The sequence below is a fragment of the Mastigoproctus giganteus genome, chromosome 4 (assembly GCF_048544385.1).
Source record: "Mastigoproctus giganteus isolate SK-2022 chromosome 4, ASM4854438v1, whole genome shotgun sequence".
Lineage (NCBI taxonomy): Eukaryota > Metazoa > Arthropoda > Arachnida > Uropygi > Thelyphonidae > Mastigoproctus > Mastigoproctus giganteus.
Genome location: NC_143578.1, coordinates 31,286,976 through 31,308,541, shown reverse-complemented (window position 1 = coordinate 31,308,541; position 21,566 = coordinate 31,286,976). Strand labels below are relative to the sequence as shown.

The 21,566-nt window shown below is 37.6% G+C and overlaps 1 protein-coding gene across 2 annotated transcripts in view; it reads right to left on the bottom strand.

Moving 5' to 3' along the window:
- LOC150086576 (uncharacterized) overlaps positions 1 to 21,326 on the bottom strand; it is a 302,852-nt gene extending 281,526 nt beyond the window's left edge. For both annotated transcript variants that reach the window (XM_090372615.1, XM_090372617.1), the window contains exon 1: positions 21,056 to 21,326. The gene's annotated coding sequence lies outside the window, so the exon portion shown is untranslated. The remainder of the gene's footprint in view (positions 1 to 21,055) is intronic.
- Positions 21,327 to 21,566: the final 240 nt, after the last annotated feature.

Below are 21,566 nucleotides of genomic sequence, written 5' to 3'. Positions count from 1 at the left end.
ATTATCGTCCCATTGCAATTACTTCTACTCCTTCTAAAGTAATGGAGAAATCAATTAACCGCCAACTCTTAAACTAACTAGAAACCTTCCATCTGATCAACGATCGCCAGTATGGATTCCATCAGTGTCGATCCACTGGTGATATTCTGGCTTATGTTACCCATTTATGGACTAATTCAATGGAAAGGTTCAGTGAAACACAAGTAGTTGCTCTTGATATCTCAAAGGCTTTTGATCGTGTTTGGCATAAAGGTCTTCTAAACAAGCTTCCATCTTATGGTTTGCCAACTGTTTTTAGTAATTAGTTATCCAGTTTTCTCTCTGATCGCTCACTGAGGGCGATGGTAGATGGCTCTCTGTCTTCTAACTTCTCCACTAATGCTGGTGTCCCCCAAGGTTCAGTTCTTTCCCCCACTCTTTTCCTCTTGAATATCAATGACCTTCTTCCATTGACTGGAAATCCTATCCATAGTTTTGCCGATGATAGCACATTGCATTCAACTTTCCATTTTGAGAAACCTTGTCCAGCTCAATCAGCTTCAAGTTCTCGAAAATCTGCTGCCAATTCCTTAAATGCTGATCTTCTTGTAATTCTCCAGTGGGGCAAAGACAACTTAGTTGATTTCAACCCTGCTAAAACTCAGTCTTGTCTTATATCTCGCAAAAAGGATTCTTCTGCTCCTATGCTTATCTTTAGTGACACTCCGATTTCTAGGCAAAATGATATATCTCTTTTGGGGATTACCCTGACTTCTAATCTCTCTTGGCACAAGAACATTAGAAATATTGCTTCCTCTGCATCTAAAAAAACTTGGTTTTCTCTTTCACTCTCGGCATTACTTTTCTTCCAAACAGCTGCTCACTCTGTATAAATCGCAAATCCGCCCTGCCATGGAATATTGTTCCCACATCTGGGGTGGTGCCCCCAAAACCTCTCTCAGGCTTCTTGATTCCATTCAGAAGAGGGCAGTTATGTTAATTAATGATTCATCTCTAACAAAGTCTCTCCACTCACTGTCTCATAGACGTACTGTTTCTGCTGCATGCCTCTTCTACAGATACTTCCATGGGCATTGTTCTTCTGAATTGGCGTCTATAATTCACACTCTCTTTCAAAACAGTCCGAACACGTGCTGCCACCAGCCAACATCCATTTACTGTCCAACTTCAAACCCACAGAACCAACTTTTCATCTTCCTCATTTATTCATTCAACTGCCGTTTTCTGGAACAACCTTCCTTCATACGTATTTCCTACAGAAGTTCAAGTCCAATATCAACAAATATCTTCTTTCGTCTTCTCAACCTCCAACCCAAGCACGGTACTAAGTACTATAGGTTCTAATACCTCTCGTGTTTGGGGTTCTCATAAAAAAAAAAAAAATTAAAAGATAAACTCAAATCAGATAAAAGTGATAATGTTGAGGAAATCTGGTCAAACATGAAAAAATTGATTCTGGGAGCTGCTGAAGAAAGTCTTGGATAAGACTGGCTAAAAACTTGGATAAAAACTGGCTAAGAACTTGGAATAAAGAATTGAAACAAACAATCAATGAGAAAAAAAAAAAAAAAGACTTATAAACTGTCCCTGCAAACTAAAGACCTACATCTACACCTAAAATATAAAAAGCTTAGAGCAGAAGTCAGAAAACTAACCATAAGAATCCGATGATATTACTGGGATAAATTTGTTAAATCTTTAGAACGTGATATCACGGGACGACAGAGAAGAGGTTTCAAAATTTTTATGAAATTACAACTAGACACAAATGATCATATAAAAACCAACTCCATCTCTCAAGCAGAATGGAAGCAACACTATTCCAAACTATGGTATAACCCTGGCACTAGGGAATTGGAAGATAAATCTGTGTTAACTGAAGATGAAGAAAACATAACAATGGAAGAACTAGAGTTAATATTACAAAAATCAAAAAACTGAAAAAGCTAGGCAAAGACAATTTGAATGTAGAACTATTTAAATATGGTGGCACCTTACTAAAAAATGCACTACTAAAATTATTTAACATCATATGGCATAAGCAACATATACCCAAATATTGGGAAACAGGAATAGTAATCAATTTACACAAAAAAGGCTCCAGAAATAACCTAACAACTAGAGGGATAACGCTGCTATCAACTGCTTCAAAGCTATACTCTAATATACTAAAGAATAACCTTAATAAATACAATGAATAATTCTTAGAAGAAGAAGAACAATGTGGGTTCAGAAAAGGGAGAAACACAATAGATGCCATTTTCTCATTACAACAAATTTTAGAGAAAAGAAGAGAATTCAATCTACCAATATTTCTGCTGTTTATTGATTATGAAAAAGCATATGACAATGTAAACCGCGAAAAACTTTGGCAGATTCTACATGAAGAAAATATTCTAACCCAACTCCGGAAAGCAATGTAAATAAAAACTCAAACGTCTGCATAAAATATTCTAATGACCAACTATCAGACCCAATTAACACCAATAAAGGAGTCAAACAAGGATGTGGACTATCACCAAATTTATTTAATATCTACATCAATAAAATTATTAAAGAATGGATACAAACAATTAACAACGGAATACAGTTGAACAACAGGAATAAAATCCAAACTAGATATGCTGATGATCAAGTTATAATTGCAAAATCTGAAGATGAACTACAGATAGCAGCAAATGGACTGAATAAAATAGTTAAAAGCACGAGATGAAAACCTCCACCTCAAAAACAAAATCATTGGGATTATGTGGAAAAAACATATAGAGTCAAAATTGTTATTGATGACAAAATAATAGAACAAATATCTGATTTCACCTATTTGGGAAATTGAATATCAAATGAAGGGAAAGACATCCACACTAAAATACAAAAATATAATAAAATGAATAGAACGATTAAACGCTACTTCGGAAAACAAATGACAACTGAAACAAAATTACGACAGCACAACATTACTTCAAAATCAGCCCTCTTCTATAGCTGTGAGACTTGGGTTATAAATAAGAAAGATGCACACAAACTAGAAACAGCACAAATGAGATTTTTAAGACCATTATTAGGCTTTACAAGACTAGATCACTAAAGAAATTTAGATATCCGTGAGAAATTAAAAGTAGATAACATAGTAAATGACATAAAACGGTATCAGAAAAAATGGATCAGCCAAATCGGATCCCAAAATTTGCCTTTAACTACAAACCTACAGGGAATAGAGATGTGGGTCGACCAAGACAACAATGGCGAGATCAAGACCACCTCTAAGAGCTACAACGGAACAGGTCTTAAAAGACCTAAGTCGGACCAAGTTCATGACGATGACTGGCCAATTGACCTAGTACCAGCAGGGTAATAGGAGAAAGAAATTGATTGGAAAAGTGAAGAATATCCTCAAGAAAGATAACATTCACAGCAAACACAAGACCAAAAATCAGAGAACAGGAGAATACTTAGACACACTGAAGCAGAACCTCCTCACACTCAGCAAGAGATTACACCGATACAAAGAGAGCTCCCAGAAGAAAATAAACAGCTGAACCTTTTATGAAAACCAAACAGGAGTATCGGACAAGACAGGAAATATGGTAGCAGACCACCCAAGCAGAAGACAATAGAGGAGTTCTGGGGCAACATATGGAGCCATGAAGCCAGGCGTAACAGCCAAGCCTCCTGGATAGAACCAAAACAGAAAAAAACAAAGAACATACAAGAGATGACAGAATGGGAGATTTGTGAATAAAAAAAAAAAAAAAAACAGGTGATCAGTAGTCCTAAAACTGGCAAACTTCAGGAATTGATAACATCTACAACTACTGGTCTGTAAGTTTAGGTACTGGTACAAGAAGTTTACTTGTACCAGTACCTAACAGAACAATTCACCGAGAGACAATTCCAGAGTTTCTTACTCAAGGAATTGCATACATTAGGGATAACGGCAAAGATACAAGAAACTCTGTGAAATACAGACTGATCACCTGTTTCCCAAAAATGCACAAGATCCTGACTAACTGCACATAACCAAGAAGATATCAGACCATTTGGAGAGCCAGAACATCATGGCCATGCAGCAAAAAGATGCAAACAGATCAGCAAAGGAAGCAAAGAGCAATTAGCCAATGATGCCACAATTATAGAGCAGGCCTACAAGAAGTGATGCAATCTGTAAACGGCTTACACCAACTACTGCAAAGCCTTCTTCATCTGTGTGCTTGATAGCTGGATAACAGAGACACTGAAGACCTACAAATCAACTCGACAGTGACAAACTTCCTAGAAGCAACCATGACGAAATGGAATACCACCATCAAGGTCGAGAATATCACAACCAGACTGATCCTCATTGGGAGAGTACAACCTTTCAAGTAGATGGCCTGAATTTAATGTGGTTCAGTCTAGCAACCAACTATCCACTATGTTCAATAACGGCAAGCACAGATATACCCTAAAGAAGGAAGGAGAAACCTGTACACCTTCTCCCATCGGAAGTGCATGGATGACATCAAGCTCTATATGACAACCAAGAAGCAACTCCAGTAGCTACTCTGGATCACTGAAGAATTCAGCAATGATATCAGGATGGAATTTGGACTAGACAAATGCAAGACCCACAGATTGCATCAAGAAAAATTAATGAGCCAAAACTATCAGCTGTAGACAGGTAAACAGATTGAAGCCATGACCGGGGGGGAGACATACAAATACTTGGGGATAATGCACGCTCAGTAGTTAGAGCAAAAGAAAATAATGGCCTGCCTGACTGAAAAATACCATAAGAGACAGAGAAGCCTACTTAAAGCAAAGCTGAACAGAAGGAATACAGTTAAAGATATAAACATCTATGCAATCCTAGTGCTAACTGACCTCAGCTCAGGAAGAAAGAGGAAGGGGCTGGACAGACCTCATCAAGCAACAGAAGCAAACGAGAACCTGAAGGATTATTTACAGAAAATGGTGCCACTCTACCAGGCCATAAGGAAGATAGACAAGCGGCATACCCACTCAATATAAACAAGGGACCCCCCCTGATGCCCGGATGGAAGATAAGCAAAAGAAGGCATTCCATGGCAGACACTACAATGACCTCCATCTAGACTACATAGATATAAATCGGTCGACTACTGAGTGCCAGGCACTCAGGATAAAGGGTCCGTAGTCACAAATGGTCGTTAGTGTAGTATCTCAAATAGAGAGCTTTATGGTAACTGAAAAAAAATTTCTAGTACCCAGCATGGCCTAAAACTGAGGAACTAACGAAAACGTTGTCTATTTGAGTGTTTCCAGTTGTTGTGAATGACAAGGGTGAGAGAAGCGATTCTAACTTCTTCCTGGAGGAGCGATTAGTCTTGGGGCAGGTGACTGGCAGGTGAGGGCCGTGTGAGACTCCGTGCAGGAACCTCCCCACCACCGCCACTTGAACGTTGACTCTCTAAGTATTTCCTTGCCGGGACAACTCCAGCTTTGAAAATTGTTAAAAAAATACTTCTTGTTGCAAAATTTATAAATGACCTTTATAGAATTATTAACTAACTATTTAGCAATGTTTCTGTCACCAAAAGGAGAGTTACTTAGTACAAAGAAGCATGCTATCAAAGTGCAATAAAAAATTGTTTTTTTAATTTTAACACAAAAAGTAAATAATAGATTTCAATCGGAATAGTTTCCCCTTAATAAGCATTGAATAACACATAGCTAATGTGATTTTTAAATTTTTAGCCTCCATTAACGACAGAAATAGAGGGGGAACACAAAAATTACATTTTCCTGTCTGGCGCCGCTATTTCTAATTTTAAAGATATTTTAAAATTATATTTTAAACCTACTCGTTGAGCTCTTTCCAACAGTGTATAATAAGCTATAGGTTGTCGACGAAATTTTTCTCTCCCCACCACTGCAGCCCCCCATTTATCAGACAAATTTTTGTAAACAACGATCAATATGGCATTATGCTGGCCCACATGATGTACAAACCCGTGCAAAATTTCAAGTCAACAGGTTGAGTGGTTCCAGAGATACAATGCTGTACCTTTGGAACAGAGATACAGCACTGTTATCTGTCTGATACAGCATCATTGTATCACAACCGAGTGACATTATAAGGGTCCTTTGTTAGACTACAGACCCTAAAAATGCCTTCCAAATGCATGACTCACAAACAGGGGCATTCTTCCTTGAAGGATTTATGTTCGCCATCCAAGGCCAAGAAATCAACACCAGGAATTAGTATTAGTATTTAGTATTAGTAACGGCCGTATGGTGCAAGAAAGCCTATGGCTTATGCTGCACCAGCCAAAAAAAAAAAAAAAAAAAAAAAAAATCCGAACAAAACAATGATAAAAACAAAAATTAAATAAATAAATAATAATAATTAATAAATAAATAAAAATAATAAAATGAAATTAAAAATTAAATAAAAAGGAAATTAATCCTATCATCCTATGCGCTTCCCTTACCCGAAAGTACTATCCAGATAACCTTTGAATTTCCCCAAACTGTCAGCCTCTACCACCCATGAAGGCAACTTATTCCAGTAATTTATAACTCGCTGGCTAAAATAAAACTTCCTGCAGTCCAATCTAAACATTTCCCCGCGTAACTTGAATTTATGTCCCCTAGTTCTAGTATCATTTATAATCTTGAAAATTTTGTCCTCATTCATTTTACTGATGCCTCTCAGAGCCTTAAACACCTCAGTCAAATCTCCTCTAAGGTGTCTAGTTTCCAAACTCTGCAACCCACATATTCGAAGTCTTTCTTCATAAGGACGCCCTTTTGCCGATCTCACCAGGCGAGTTACCCTTCTTTGCACCCTTTCAAGAAGCTCGATGTCTTTCTTTAGGTGCGGTCTCCATACTTGAACACATAGGCCTTATATAATGGGATTATCACGTCCCTATCTCTACTTGCAAAAGTTCGATAGATCATCGATAGGACACCATGGGCCTTCCTTGCAACCTGTTTACAATGCTCAGAGAATTTCATGTCTGACCGTATCGTAACACCCAAGTCCCTTTCCTCCAGTACTGGGTTTAGTTGAACTCCACCAAGTGAATAAGTTATTTTGGGATTACTGTTTCCCAGGTGTAATACCTTACACTTTGTTGGATTAAAGCACAGCTGCCATTTTTCTGACCATTCTTGAAGTCTATCTAGGTCTCTCTGAAGAAGCTCAGCTTGACAGTGATCATTAACTACTCTACCAATTTTAACATCATCTGCAAATTTAGACATCACGCCCTCTATCCCTTCATCAATGTCGTTTATAAAAATTAAAAACAACAGTGGTCCTAATACTGATCCTTGGGGAACCCCACTTCTTACATCAACCCAATCTGAGGAATAGCCATTTATCACAACCCTCTGCCTCCTGCCCTGAAGCCATCCTTCTATCCATCTAAGGATTTTCCCAGTGATTCCAACCTGTTCCAGCTTATAAAGCAACCGCTCATGTGGGACTGAGTCAAAAGCTTTGCTGAAATCTAAATAAACAATGTCGAAATTATTCCCTAAATCCAGCTCGTGAGTGACCCTTTCGAAATAGCGAACCAGATTTGTTAAACATGATTTTCCCTTTACAAAACCATGCTGAGTATCCTTGAGAATTTCAATTCGATCCAAATGATCCTGAATTCCACCCTTGATCAATGCCTCCATGATTTTCCCTACTACTGAAGTCAGACTGACAGGTCGATAATTTCCCACTTCACTTTTAGAGCCACCCTTATGTATGGGAGATACATTTGCACTTTTCCAATCCAAGGGAATCTCCCCAGAGTCTAGCGATGCTCGCATAACCAGCCTCAGTGGTTCAATGCACTCGCTTGCCGCCTCTCTCAAGATTATAGGGTATATTCCATCAACTCCAGGAGCCTTACTAGTCTGTAGGCTTGAAAGTTTTTTCATTAAATAATCTTGCGAAATTTCAATATCATTAATTACATATTTTTTAACTTCGCCCCCACAATTTCCCATTGCCACAAAAGGCTTTTCATTTGTAAATATCGATGCAAAATAACTGTTGAGTTCATCTGCAACGGCAGCTGGTGTATTTATTACTATCCCCTTTCCCTTACGTAAAGGTCCGATCTGGTTTGTCCTGCTCTTCTTGGCATTTATATATGTGAAGAATTCTTTATCCCCCCTCTTTGCTCTGTTTGCTAGTGATTTCTCATAAACTGCCTTTGCCTGTCGAACCTTTTCTGTGGCTCTATTACACATCACCTTGTAGCTGTTATAGGCTTCAGTACTTTTTATTGCTCTGTAACGTTTCCATGCCACCTTTTTCTGCTCAAGTAATGTGGCAACTTCACTATTCATCCAACTTGGAACCCTTCTCGTGGAGTATTTTTTTTAATGGTATATACGCATTCAAGGCATCTGTGATTAATGTTTTAAAAGCGTACCACAGTTCAATTGTATTCATTCTCTGCGCGATATCTACCCAGTTAATAGAGGCCATGTAGTACCTTAAGGCATCGTAATTTCCTTTTCTGAAATTAAAACCCATTCCTTTGCCTTTTACTTCTGCTACCTCTCTCGTCATCATCCACCGTAGAACTCCGTGATCACTTCCTGCTACTGGTTCCTCTACTGTCTGCTCTGTTATGTCATCTGATTCATGTGTGATGATGAGGTCTAGGATATTCTTTTCTCTAGTACTTTCCCTGACATGTTGATACAAATAACAGTCATCTAGTTGATTTAAAAATTTTGTTCCCCATGTCGAGTTTCCTTCCCATTTACTCCAATCAATTAGAGGCAAATTGAAATCACCCATAATAAGGCATTGACGCTTACTTGCCCATTCCATTTGCATGTAGAGGCTTTTGTCATAGTCTTCACAATCACCTGGTCTGTAGATTACGCCTACTCGCATTGTACCTTTGTTTCCAACTATCTCACACCATACAGACTCTATACTAGCATGTGAAATGTCTGAATCTGGGAAAGCTATCGTCGCACTCAGGGCTGCTTCTGATAAGAAGCATTACCCCACCACCCCTTCTATCTACTCTATCCTTCCTAAATACATTATACAAGCCGTACTGAAACTCATCATCCCCAATTTCCGGGTGGCACCACGTCTCCGTAAGCCCTATTATGTCCGCGTTACTTGTTTTAACCAGCAGTTCGAATTCGCTCATTTTATTGACGACACTTCTAACGTCTACTGTATAAACAATTAAGATTTACTGTTCTTGTATATTTAACAACCCTAACACAACCCTTGAAGTTTTTTAGGCTCTCTTCCCTGATATTAGCTACCTGCTCACGTGAAATGTCTTTGCCCCCAGAACATCTAGATAATACGTCCAGTTGGGGTAACAGATAAGAACTCTTAAGGTATGTGCAAGAGTTACATTGACCAATATTATCAGATAAACGCATGTCAGTATTACCCACATCCCCCCTAACTAGCAGTTTCCCTGAGCCTTTAAGGTATCCTCAATAATACTGGCAAAAACTTTTGCACCACCTTTGTTTAAGTGTATCCCGTCTCTACAAAACAAATTCCTTCTACCTACAAGTGTGGGCCATGCTGATAGAAATTTACACCCTAAAGCCTTGCAGATTCCTTCAAGTCTTGAGTTAATCCACAAGGCTCTTAACATATAATCCCTCCTATCGTGTCTGGGCAGAATTGCAGACACATAGACATTATGGCCTAGCTCGCAACATTTCCTCAGCATGGTCCTGTATTTTTCCAACAAATCGTCAGATCGTGTACGTTTAATATCGTTTGTCCCCACATGAATAATAATATTTTCTTTACCCCCTTTAAAATCTGACAGTCTGTTGGTGACATCATCAATAGTTGCTCCCGGCAGACATACCCTGGTTCTGCTCCACCTATCTTTATTACAAAAAATATTCCCCGTTTCCATGACAATGGAGTCTCCTAATAAAACAATGTCCTTTCTAACCAGGGTAGTTTGCACTTGGTTTTTCTGTTTTGAGGCTCGAATCGGGTGTGCATCACTTGGTAGATTGCTGGAGTTTTGAGTCCCTGACGAGCTCCCAGAAGCATTATTTTCGAGGGCAAGCACTCGTTTTTTCAGGGACTCAAATTGTTCCACCAGAATTATAGAAAATACATTACTAAAGAACCTAGAGTGATATATGACATGTCAACAATGCCACCTGGCCCTGCACAATCCATCACATTACTGCAGGATGCAGGGTGATCACTCGCACAGAGTACACTGATAGACATGACCAGGATAACATATTAGAAGCTAGCAAAAAACTGCCAGCTGATCAAATTGTACTGTATTAAAAGTACAAACCACAGGCTGTACTAAACCCCAACCCAAAAGCTGTACTGTGACTGCACCATAACAAAGACAAGATAATCCCACACGGAGCAATATGGCCTTAGTTGCTAATGCTCCTAAAAACCAAATAACAAACAAACAATCCCACACAATAAACTGGACATAACTCTCATTGAAAAAAGGAAAAGGCTACCTGAATCTGATCAATAAAGCAGTGCCCAACACTGGCAACCTTCAAAAAAACTTGCAAAGAAAAGATCAGGAAGTACACAGACCTTCGACAGGAGGTCAAAGTCATGGTGTAAGAAACAAATAACAACCATCCCAATCACTGTGTGAACCACCAGATGCAAGAAAGCAAGCTTATGTAGTATCAGCCAAAAAAAAAAACCCTCCCCATTTCACCCATCCATTCACTCCAAATGTTCTGCTTTGAACTTATTTAAACTGCTGACCACCACAACAACAGATGGAAGTTTGTTCCAACTATCAACCACCGGCTGGCTAAAGGCGAATTTCCACACATCTATTCTACAATTGTCTTTCCACAATTTGAATTTATGCCCTCTCAGGTGAGTAATCTGAGCAAGAGATAGAATCCCATTAGCACTGAGCTTGCTCAATCCATTCAAGACCATATACACCTCAATTACTCAATTAGATCACCTCGCAGGTGCCTAGTCTTCAGAAGCAGCAATTTGCAGAACTTGCCTTTCTTGGTAACAGCAACCAATTTTCCACTCACCAATCTCATTGCCCTTCTCTGTACACATTCCAGCAGTTCTACATCTTTCCTAAAATGAGGCCTCCAGACCAGTATACTGTACTCATGGTGTGGCCTAACAGCTGCCTTATATAAGGGGACAATCACCCCCTTATCCCTGCTAGCAAAATTCCTGTATATCATTGACAAGACACCATGGGCTATTCTTGCAGCATTTTTGCACTGCTCAGAAAACCTCATATCTGACTGCACAATTACCCCTAGGTCCTTTTCATTCTCCACTATCCTGAGTGTAGTACCACCTAGTTGGTACATTATTCTGGGGTTACTGCTACCCCTATGCAGTACTTTATATTTGTCAATGTTAAACTTCAGTTGCCACATCTCAAGCCCATCTGCACAACTTTTCTAGATCCTGTTGCAGTAGTATACTGACATTAACAACCCTGCCAACCTTTGAATTGTCTACAAACTTGGACATAAAGCTTGACATACCATCATCAATGGCACTTAGTAGAGCTATATGATGCAAGAGAGCAAGCTTATGTAGCATCAGTCAAAAAGAAAACCCTCCCCATTTCACCCATCCATTCACTCCAAATGTTCTGCTTTGAACATACATTTGGAGTGAATGGATGGGTGAAATGGATGGGCATTGATAAATATAGAAAACAACAATGGGCCCAACAATGAACCATGGGGACTCCACTAATAACATTAGTCCATGAAGAACAGCGCCCATTGATTACCACTCTCTGTCTGCTCCCACTCAACCATCCCTTACTCCATGTCAGCAACTTGCCCTTAATGCCATACTGCACCAGTTTGTACAGTAGTCTTCCAGGTCTAACAGTATCAAAAGCTTTCATGAAATCCAAGTTTATGATATCAAAATTATTATTTGCATCCAGTTCCTTTGTGACCACATCATAGTATCCAATGAAATTTGTCAGAAAAGACTTCCCTTTAACAAACCCATGCTGTGTCTGAACTATAACTGCAGTCTTGTCTAGATGATCCTACATTGTTTCCTTAACCAGTGACTCCATTATTTTCCCTGGAACAGAAGTTAGACTAACAAGTTTGTAATTATCCGTGTCACCTTTTGATCTCCCATTGTGAATTGGGGATACATTTGCACATCTCCAGTCCATGTGGACCTCCCCTGAGTCCAAGGAATCTTTCATAATTATGGCTAAGGGTTTGCTTACTTCCTTTGCTGCCTCCTTTAATATAACTAGATAGATTCCAGGTACCTTCCTGTTTAACTTCAACAATTTCTCCTCCACTTTGCTTTCAGTTATTACAAAATCACTTAGCTCCCTGTTAGAGTTTGATAAACTTCTGGCATTCCCCTCCTTGAATAACTCCTTATGTGTGAATGTAGATGAAAAATACTCATTCAGTTTATCAGCTACCTGAGAATGATCATCAATAGTCAAACCATCTATGTTAAGTGTACCAATCTGATTCATCTCTTTCCTTCTAGAGTTTACATAAATAAAGAACTCTTTGCATCCTTTGTCAAAGATTTCTCATAATCTGCCTTCGCCTGTGACTTGATTACAGACTAGCTTATATCTGCCATAGGCTTCTATGTCGCCTGATAATTTATATGAATCCTATGCATTTCTCTTCTCTGTCACGGGCCTCACGAATTCATCTAACATCCATTTAGGTCTAAACCTTGAACAGTATTTCTTAGTTGGTATGAAAAGCCTAGTAGCCTCCAACATTAAGTCCGTCTCTGAAGGCTTCTCATTTAGAATTCAACGTTGATAACATCATTAGTTGATCCCACTGTATAGAATTTAAAAACTGTCTGAGATCACTGCCATGTTGCCACACAACTTACAAAACCAGCCTCTCATCAGGTGTCAACAGCCAGGATTGCAAGCAAAATAATGTGTCTTCATTTCTAGAATCTTGAAAATTTTTATCACTAAGTGCTGCTGCTGTATAACTTTATATTTAGACTTCATTAGCGCACATTTCTTTGGTTTTCAGTTTTGATTTATCTTGTTCTCACATATCTCAGCAAGGTAAGTTTTTTTTTTTTTTTTTTATTCTTTCATTTAACATGTTTTTTGCTCTTAGAAATTTCTACACTCAGGTTGAAAATGTATTTCCGGGTGCCACTACTGACTAGTTTTATAACTATATTTCATTTTTTCTGCAAGCTGTTGCGTGTAACTTCTCCTAAGTGTTATCTCAAGTCTCTTGCTCTCTTTAAAGGCTACTTGCTTTTTACTGTTTTCAAATTGTTACCTTAACCCCGGGGGCTCACATCTAGTGAGTATGGGCTTGGCAAACCCAGGGTCCTGAGCTGAATATCATCATTCTTCTCTTTCTTGGTGATTCCTCTCTCTCTCTCTCTCTCTCTCTCTCTCTCTCTCTCTCTCTCTCTCTCTCTCTCTCTCTCTCAGGGGGTAACTTGGGAATTTTTTTTTTTTTTTTTTGGCTGGTGCAGCATAAGCCTCAGGCTTCCTTGTACCATATGGCCATTAATAATAATAATAATAATAATAGACTAATATGTTATATTCTACAGACATTTCTGTTATCAATTCTTTTAATTTCTCGTGTTCATAGTGTCAACTGTAAAGTTCACAAGTCAGCCATTTTCTAAAACTCCCTTTTGATCCTTGTAATTTTATTTTGTTTACAAAATTTTATTCATTAATTTTGGTAACAAAAAATTTTATTCTCACTTTTATTTATGTTTTTTACCCTTTGGCTTGTAGTTTACAACACAAATGAAGACATGTTGCTGACACTTGTTGAGAGGCCAATTTTATAAGTTGTGGGGCAATGTCCTCATTTTATCAATTTTGTAATTATTTATTTCTTACTAATATCTAAAGCATTTAGGGCATAAGCCTCACGCTATGGAGGAGTCTAGATTGAGCTTGCACTAAATTTATACATAGTTCTTACTAATATTTAATATAGAGAGTGATAGAAGATAACTAATATTTTATTAGTTATCTTCTATCACTCTCTATTATCTCCTTCACTTTCTTTCCTTATTACTGTATTATTTTTTTTTCTTGCTTTAGAGTCCATGCTCTGCTTAGGTTTAGCATTTGCTGCCTTTCACTGCACTAGACTACTTCCCCATTTTTCTATCTTTTTATTTCCATTTTTCTATCTCCTTATTCTCACTTTCTTGTTATTCCATTCAACATATATATACACACACACACAAAGTTTTCTTCTTGTTGAATTCATAAGCTACTAATTTGCATATAATTGATTATGAAAATGTCATGATCGATTATTCTGATTATTGGCTATAACTGATTATTCTCAACATTAGATTACACCAGGCAAGATGCAATTCTGTTATTCAAGTGTCAAAATATCTTAACAGTGGAATTAAAATACAATCACAAAAATAAAATAAAATAACTGGATTGAGACTTACCCTTAGCGTGATTTCCCACCTGAGGAGACAAACCTTCACATCCAAAATAAATGAAATAAAAGAAAAGACAGGTGAAGGGTGAATCAACAAACACATTTTTTCAGGGAACATCAGCACTTGAGAATTCCCTAAGAGTCAAAATTCCCTATTTCAAAACCATAATAGAGTTTGATTCATTCATTGTCAAATAGGATGAAAAAACACACACTGTTCCTTTTGCTAGTTTTGGCATTTTTCTTCTTTTTAAAATTTTTAGTTACATTTCCGATCAACCTGGTGGCAACAAGAACATTCATCAGATTATATTTCAGTTGTTAACAGAATATCGATGGACATTCCCATATGATTTGGATAAAGAATAAAAAGTAACAAACTAAATTCAAAAATATATACATGACAAACAAAATTTAGACCTGTCAATTAACTGAGTCGATATATAAATTTGCATTAGCAAATTTATATATCGACTCAGTTAATGGAGGCACTGTATAAATTTGCATTAGCAAATTTATACAGTGCCTCCATTTACATATCTAAACCAAGCATAAATATGCAATATTTATGCTTGGTTTAGATATAAACAGAATTAATAAACAGAATTATGATAAATTATAATTTATCATAATTCTGTTTATTATGATTACCAAATGGTAAACCAAATTACACAAGTTAAAATATAACGAAGAAAACAAGGAGTGGCATAAGCATTCAAACTAAAAAGGCAGGAGTGAGAGAGAGAAGACACACAGAAATCAAAGCAATTGGGGGGGGGGATGAAAAGAGCCACATGTCTGGATTAAGTAACTTTACTACAAAGAGAAATGTGGTTGGGTCTCCAACTCTTGAGGAAAAAAGAACATTAATTATACCATTCCACAAAACTAATATAGCATATTAATGGAACAAATGGGTTATACTTAAAAAAAAGTTAAAAAGTAAGCAGCAGCCATTATCAATCCACTTCAGGATGGAAGCCTTATCAACAATTTATGTTGAGGGAAAGGGAACATAATCTGCCATGCTGGTCCAGTGTGGGTGGGCAGATCGACTGTATTTAGCAGTCAGGGGTTTGAACCTGGTCTACTCAAAGAGCTTATGCTACTGCATTCCAGCTCCTGATCACTTGGCTATGGAGGCTGGGTTATACTTAGCAAGGCACAATTCTGTTAACTGATTATCAAGTTATCCCAATAACAAAATTAAAATAAAATCATAAATATAAAAAAATAAAATTTAAAAAAAATTAAAGCATTAAAAAGGAAACTTATTATGGTAACTGTTGTAACAAACTGATAATCGGTGATGGAAATGGAATTTTGGAACTGGGGCATGGTATCAACTTTTTTCATCACTTTGGCAGGGCTATGCCTTTCTAATACGTATACATGGGGCAAGCAGTTCATACTAAGCCCCTACAAGTTAAAATTTATTTAATTTTTGCACCTCTAGAAAAACTGAACTCAGAGGTGAATGCCCATGGCTTTTCACAGAACTGACTTATTTGTTCTGTGTACTTATTTATTTCCCTTAAATCTCTCCCCTCCCTTTTGTATATAAATTATAACTAAAGTCTAAGGTAGATATAAGCTAGTCTGTAATCAAGTCACAAAGGAGGTTACACAAGCAAAGGAAGATTACAAGAAATCTCTGGCAAAGGACAAAGAAGAACAGCAAAGACTTCTTTAGTTATGTATAACCCTAGAAGGAAGGATGAATCAGAGTGGTCCACTTGATATCGATGGTTCAACTGTCCATGATTCTACTCAGGTAGCTGACAAACTAAATGAGTATTTTGCATCTACATTCACACATGAGAAAATCTGCATGGAAGTGGAGGCCAGACGCTTATAAAACTCTAACAGGGAGGTTTGTTTGTTTGTTATTTGATTTTTAGGAGCATTAGCAACTAAGGTCATATTGCTCCGGGATATGCGGTGGTCATTTCGTGACCTTTCCGCATCCTTCGTATTTGGTGGTGACGGGCTTGAACCCCGGTCTAATCAAGAAGCGTGTGCTACGCACTGCTGCTCCTTCCCACCTGGCTACAGAGGTGCCTAACAGGGAGGTAAATGATTTTTTAATAACTGAGAGGAAAGTGGAGTAGAAATTATTGAAGGTAAACACAAGAAAGGCACCTGGGATGGATGGGATCTATCCAGTCATATTAAAGAAGACAACAAAGGAAGTAAGCAAACCCTTATGAGAGCATCCCTGGACTTGAGGGAGATTCTCATGGACTGGAGATATGCAAATGTATCCCCAATTCACAAAGGGGGATCAAAGAGCAACACAAGTAATTACAGACCTGTTAGTTTAACTTCTGTGCTGGAAAAATAATGTAGTCATTGGTTAAAGAAGCATTGCAAGATCATCTAGACAAGACTGAAGTTATATTTCAACTACAACATGGATTTGTTAAGGGGAAGTCTTGTCTGACCAATTTAATTGGATAATATGATGCGATTACAAAAGGAACTGGTTTCAAAGAATAATTTTGATATCATAAACTTGGATTTCTGAAAGCTTTTGGTACTATTGCACATGGAAGACTACTGTACAAACTGGAGCAGTATGGCATTAAGGGCAAGTTGCTGACATGGATTAAGGGATGGTTGAGTGGGGGATGACAGAGAGTGGTGATCAATGGACACTGTTCTCCATGGACTAATGTTATTAGTGGAGTCCCACACAGTTTGACATTGGGCTCCTTGTTGTTTTCTATATTTATTAATGATACTGATGATGGTATATCAAGCTTTATGTCCAAGTCTACAGACAATATGATGGTTGGCATGGTTGTTAATGACAGTATGCTACTGCAACAGGATCTAGAAAAGTTGTGCAGATAGACTGAGAGGTAGCAACAGAAGTTTAATATTGAAAAATGAAAAGTACTGCATATGGGTAGCTTGTTGTTTGTTTGTTATTTGGTTTTTAGGAGCATTAGCAACTAAGGCCATATTGCTCCGGGATATGCGGTGGTCATTCCCTGACCTCCATATTTGGTGGTGACGGGCTCAAACCCCGGTCTAATCAAGAAGCGTGTGCTACGCACTGCTGCTCCTTCCCACCTGGCTACGGAGGCACCTCATATGGGTAGCAGTAACCCGAGAGTAACGTACCAACTGTGTGGTATTACACTCAGGGTAGTGGAGAATGAAAAAGACCTGGGGGTAATTGTGCAGTCAGATATGAAATTTTCTGAGCAGTGCTGACAGGCTGCAAGAGAAGCTCATGACATCTTGTCAATGATATACAGGAATTTTGCTAGTAGGGGTAAGGAGGTGATTATCCCCTTTTATAAGGCGTACAGATCTGGAGGCCTCATTTTAGGAAAGATGTATAGCTGCTGGAATGTATACAGAGAAGGGCAGTAAGATTGGTGAGGGGGAACAAGGGGTTGCTCTTACCAAGTAAGGCGTAAATTCTGCAAATTGCAGCATCTGGAGACTAGGCATCTATGAGGTGATCTAATTGAGGTGTATAAGACCCTGAATGGTTTGAGCAAGCTCAATGCTGATGGAATTCTTCCCCTTGCTCAGATTGCACACTTGAGGGGGCATAAATTCAAATTGAAGAAAGAAAGTTGTAGAATAGATGTACAGAAATTTGCCTTTGGCCAGTGGGTAGTTGACTGCTGTAATAAACTTCCATCTGTTGTTATGAAAGTTGATAGCTTAAATAAATCAAGGAAGAACTAGACAAAGTTTTGTAGTGAATGGATGGGTGAAATGGGAAGGGTTTTTTTTTTTTTCTTTTTTTTTTTGTTTGGCTGATGTTGTATAAACTTGTTTTCTTCATTATATGCCTCTACTAATGCTAATTCTTGAGGCCAGCCCTGGATAAATACAGATATAATTCTTCAGAAAAACAGATCTCTCACTGCATGGTTTAAGGATAAAAATAAAATTTAATATAGAAAACTGAATAACTGTTCTAATGAATTTAGAACAACTGGAATAATTAAGGCACACTGGTAAAATTTAGAAAGAATAAAAAAAAATGTCCATGTATTATAGCCTGCTTTTCCAGGCCTGCTTGTGGCTTAAAATTAAAATGAATCTAAAAAGTCTTTTATACTATTAATTTTACTTCTTTTCCAGTAAAGAAGGTCCTACATTTTTCTTGCAAAGGACCATGCAGAACAGCCCTGGAATGTAAAATTACTATGAAAAGAGAAGCTAATTATGAAAAACTTTTTATATTCTCTTTAATTTTCAGCCATACAAAAGCAGGGCACAAAGTATGACTACTGCTTATTACTTTACCTAAATTTTTACTAAACTTGTTAATTATTCAAGCTATCATCAAATTCTAAATTCGTAAAGTTCAGTAAATATGAAAACTCATCCAAGAAGTTATCTAGGTTATTGTATTAAATTTTATTTTTACATTCTTTAAACATGAAGTGTCCTTTTCTGAAAGTTATTCATGTTATCTATGCCTATGGCTGATTTAAGTCTAGCAACAGGAAGTGTAACTTTTCATGATTTATCATGTAACTGGAGCATGTCACTGCAATTCTGCTATCCCTTTTAAGTTTAACTTAGAATTACATAAGTGCTTACCCTAGGAGCTCACATCTGGTGAGTATGGGCTTGGCACACCCTGGGTCCTGAGCTAGATATTATCATTCTTCTCTTTCTTGGCAATTCCCTTCTACTTCTCTTTCTCTCAGGGTAACTTGGGATTTTTTTTTTGGCTGGTGCAGGCATAAGCCTGCACCAGCCAAAAATTGTGTAAGGAAGCCATATTAGAAGAAAATTAGCCATATTGTGTAAGGAAGCCTGAGGCATAAGCCTCAGGCTTCCTTACACAATATGGCTAATAATAATAATAATAATAATATTCCTCCAATAACAGGGTTTGATCAAAATGTTTAGTAAATGATCTTATAATTCTTGAATGTGTGACAACTTAAAGACTGTAAGTGGGGCTTACAACATCTTGAGTATGTGCACACCAAGTTTAAGGTGTTGTTCTGTGCCAGTCTAGTGGAAATTGCTCTGAGTGAACACTTATTTGTCACACATAATGAAAATGACAAAAATCACACATCACTCACTTGCTGTCCAGAAATTGTTGGCTAACAAAAATATTCTCATCATGCTACACTTATTTTATTCACCAACTTTTACAGCATGAAACTTTTGGCTGTTCCGAAAATTAAAATAAAATATGAAAGGAAGAAAATTATTTGAGTTGTTTCAAGAAACACAACAAACTGCCTAAAGCATTCACAAAAATAACCCCAGGGGACTCACATCTGGTGAATATGGGCTTGGCACACCCAGGGTTCTGAGCTGGATATTATCATTCTACGAACCTACGGGGACATAAGTTCAAATTAAGAAAGGACAGATGTAGAATAGATGTGCGGAAATTTGCCTTTAGCCAGCGGGTGGTTAATTGCTGGAACAAACTTCCATCTGTCGTTGTGGAAGTTGATAGGTTAAATAAATTTAAGGAGGAACTGGACAGGCATTTGGAGGGAATGGTGTGATGATTTTTTTTTTTTTTTTTTTGGCTGATGCTGCATAAGCTCCTACACTTGCTTTCTTGCATCATGTGCCACTACTACTACTACTACTTCTGACTCACTCACTCTCTCAGGGTAACTTGGGAATTTTTTTTTATCTGGGGCAGCATAAGCCTCAGGCTTACTTGCACCATATGGCTAATAATAATAAAAGAATTTTGGTATCCATTTCCTCTCCCCCCACACACACCCAAATCCAATCCAGAAACTGAGATAACTCATTATGAGAATGTAAACTGTATTCCAACTCATAATATTTTATATTATAATTATACATTCATTGCACATCTCATCATTTTGATTAGATTTTTTTTTTTTTTTTTTCACTACTACTACCACCAAAAGGCAACAAGAAATCACCCAAAAATGAGGACATGGGAAACAGTAAAACCCATATTTGAGGTTCCTAATCTACATCAATTGTTTAGTGCTACGTTTCGCTTATAAGGGAGCATTCTTCCTGCCAAGTCGGCTGTCCCAGCTACCTGAATCCAGATAAAACTGATCCCTCTTCTCCATAATTGTACTCTGCTACAATTAAAACACAGCTCATCTGAATAATGGTTAGCTTTAAAAGATCGTGGATGATTTTTTCTTGAAGGTGACAGATTTCAGGCATATGTAGAAATAACTACTTCAGCTGATTCGTTAACAAAATCATTCCTTACCCAAAATACAAAAAAGAGAGGTGAGAAGGAAAGGTTACATGAGAGCAGTTACTTTTAAATTAATGAAGAATTAATATTAATTAAACCACCTTCCTAGCCTATGTAGGTTCAGCAACTGAATATACTGCTGTAAAAATGACAGGGTGAACACTAATTCTGAAAGAGTAGGCATATCCAGTTTCAAAAATGTATAAAAAATTTTGAATAATACGTAAATTTGTTATTTCGTTTGTGTACACTTCCTCATCTAAAATGACAGAATGCACTAGCAAAACGCTCAAACTTGTAATAATCACGATCGATATCCTGAATCTGAAATACTGTACTTAATTCCATGAAAACAAAACATTAAGTATTCAACAAACGTTAAATAATGTTTTCCAATTAAGAAGGCAATTAAAAGTAGATGATAATTTTGAAACTTACTATATTTCGCTCCGCTCGTCACTAAATATGATGCTCCTTTTACAGATGTTACCATTCTATGCATAGCACATCTCGAAAATCTGACACCCGAGTCTTTCAAATTTAATCAACTAACACAACTGTGAATACATACGTTTCACAAACCTCATTACTGACAATCACACCATTAAATGATTACTTGGATTATCCCTTAATGTAGCTGCACCAATGTCACATGATTGTGTTTCCCTGCACAGCTACATGGTGTCGTGCTGGCAAGCATTGTTTCAGTCGAGTATTCTTATAGTCATCCCGTTTAGACTTCTTTTCTTCAGGTGTTTAGTTAAATTTTAGCACCAAATGAATATCGAAGTGTCGAGTGGGGCGTAAATACAATGTGTATTTACACACCAATAACTAACTGGTGCACAATTAAAGGAATGATTACATCAAACATCACAGCTGGCATCACATCACACAGCTGTGTGATCCTTTAAGATGGTTGAGTGTCTTAAAAGCTTCACTGAGTGAA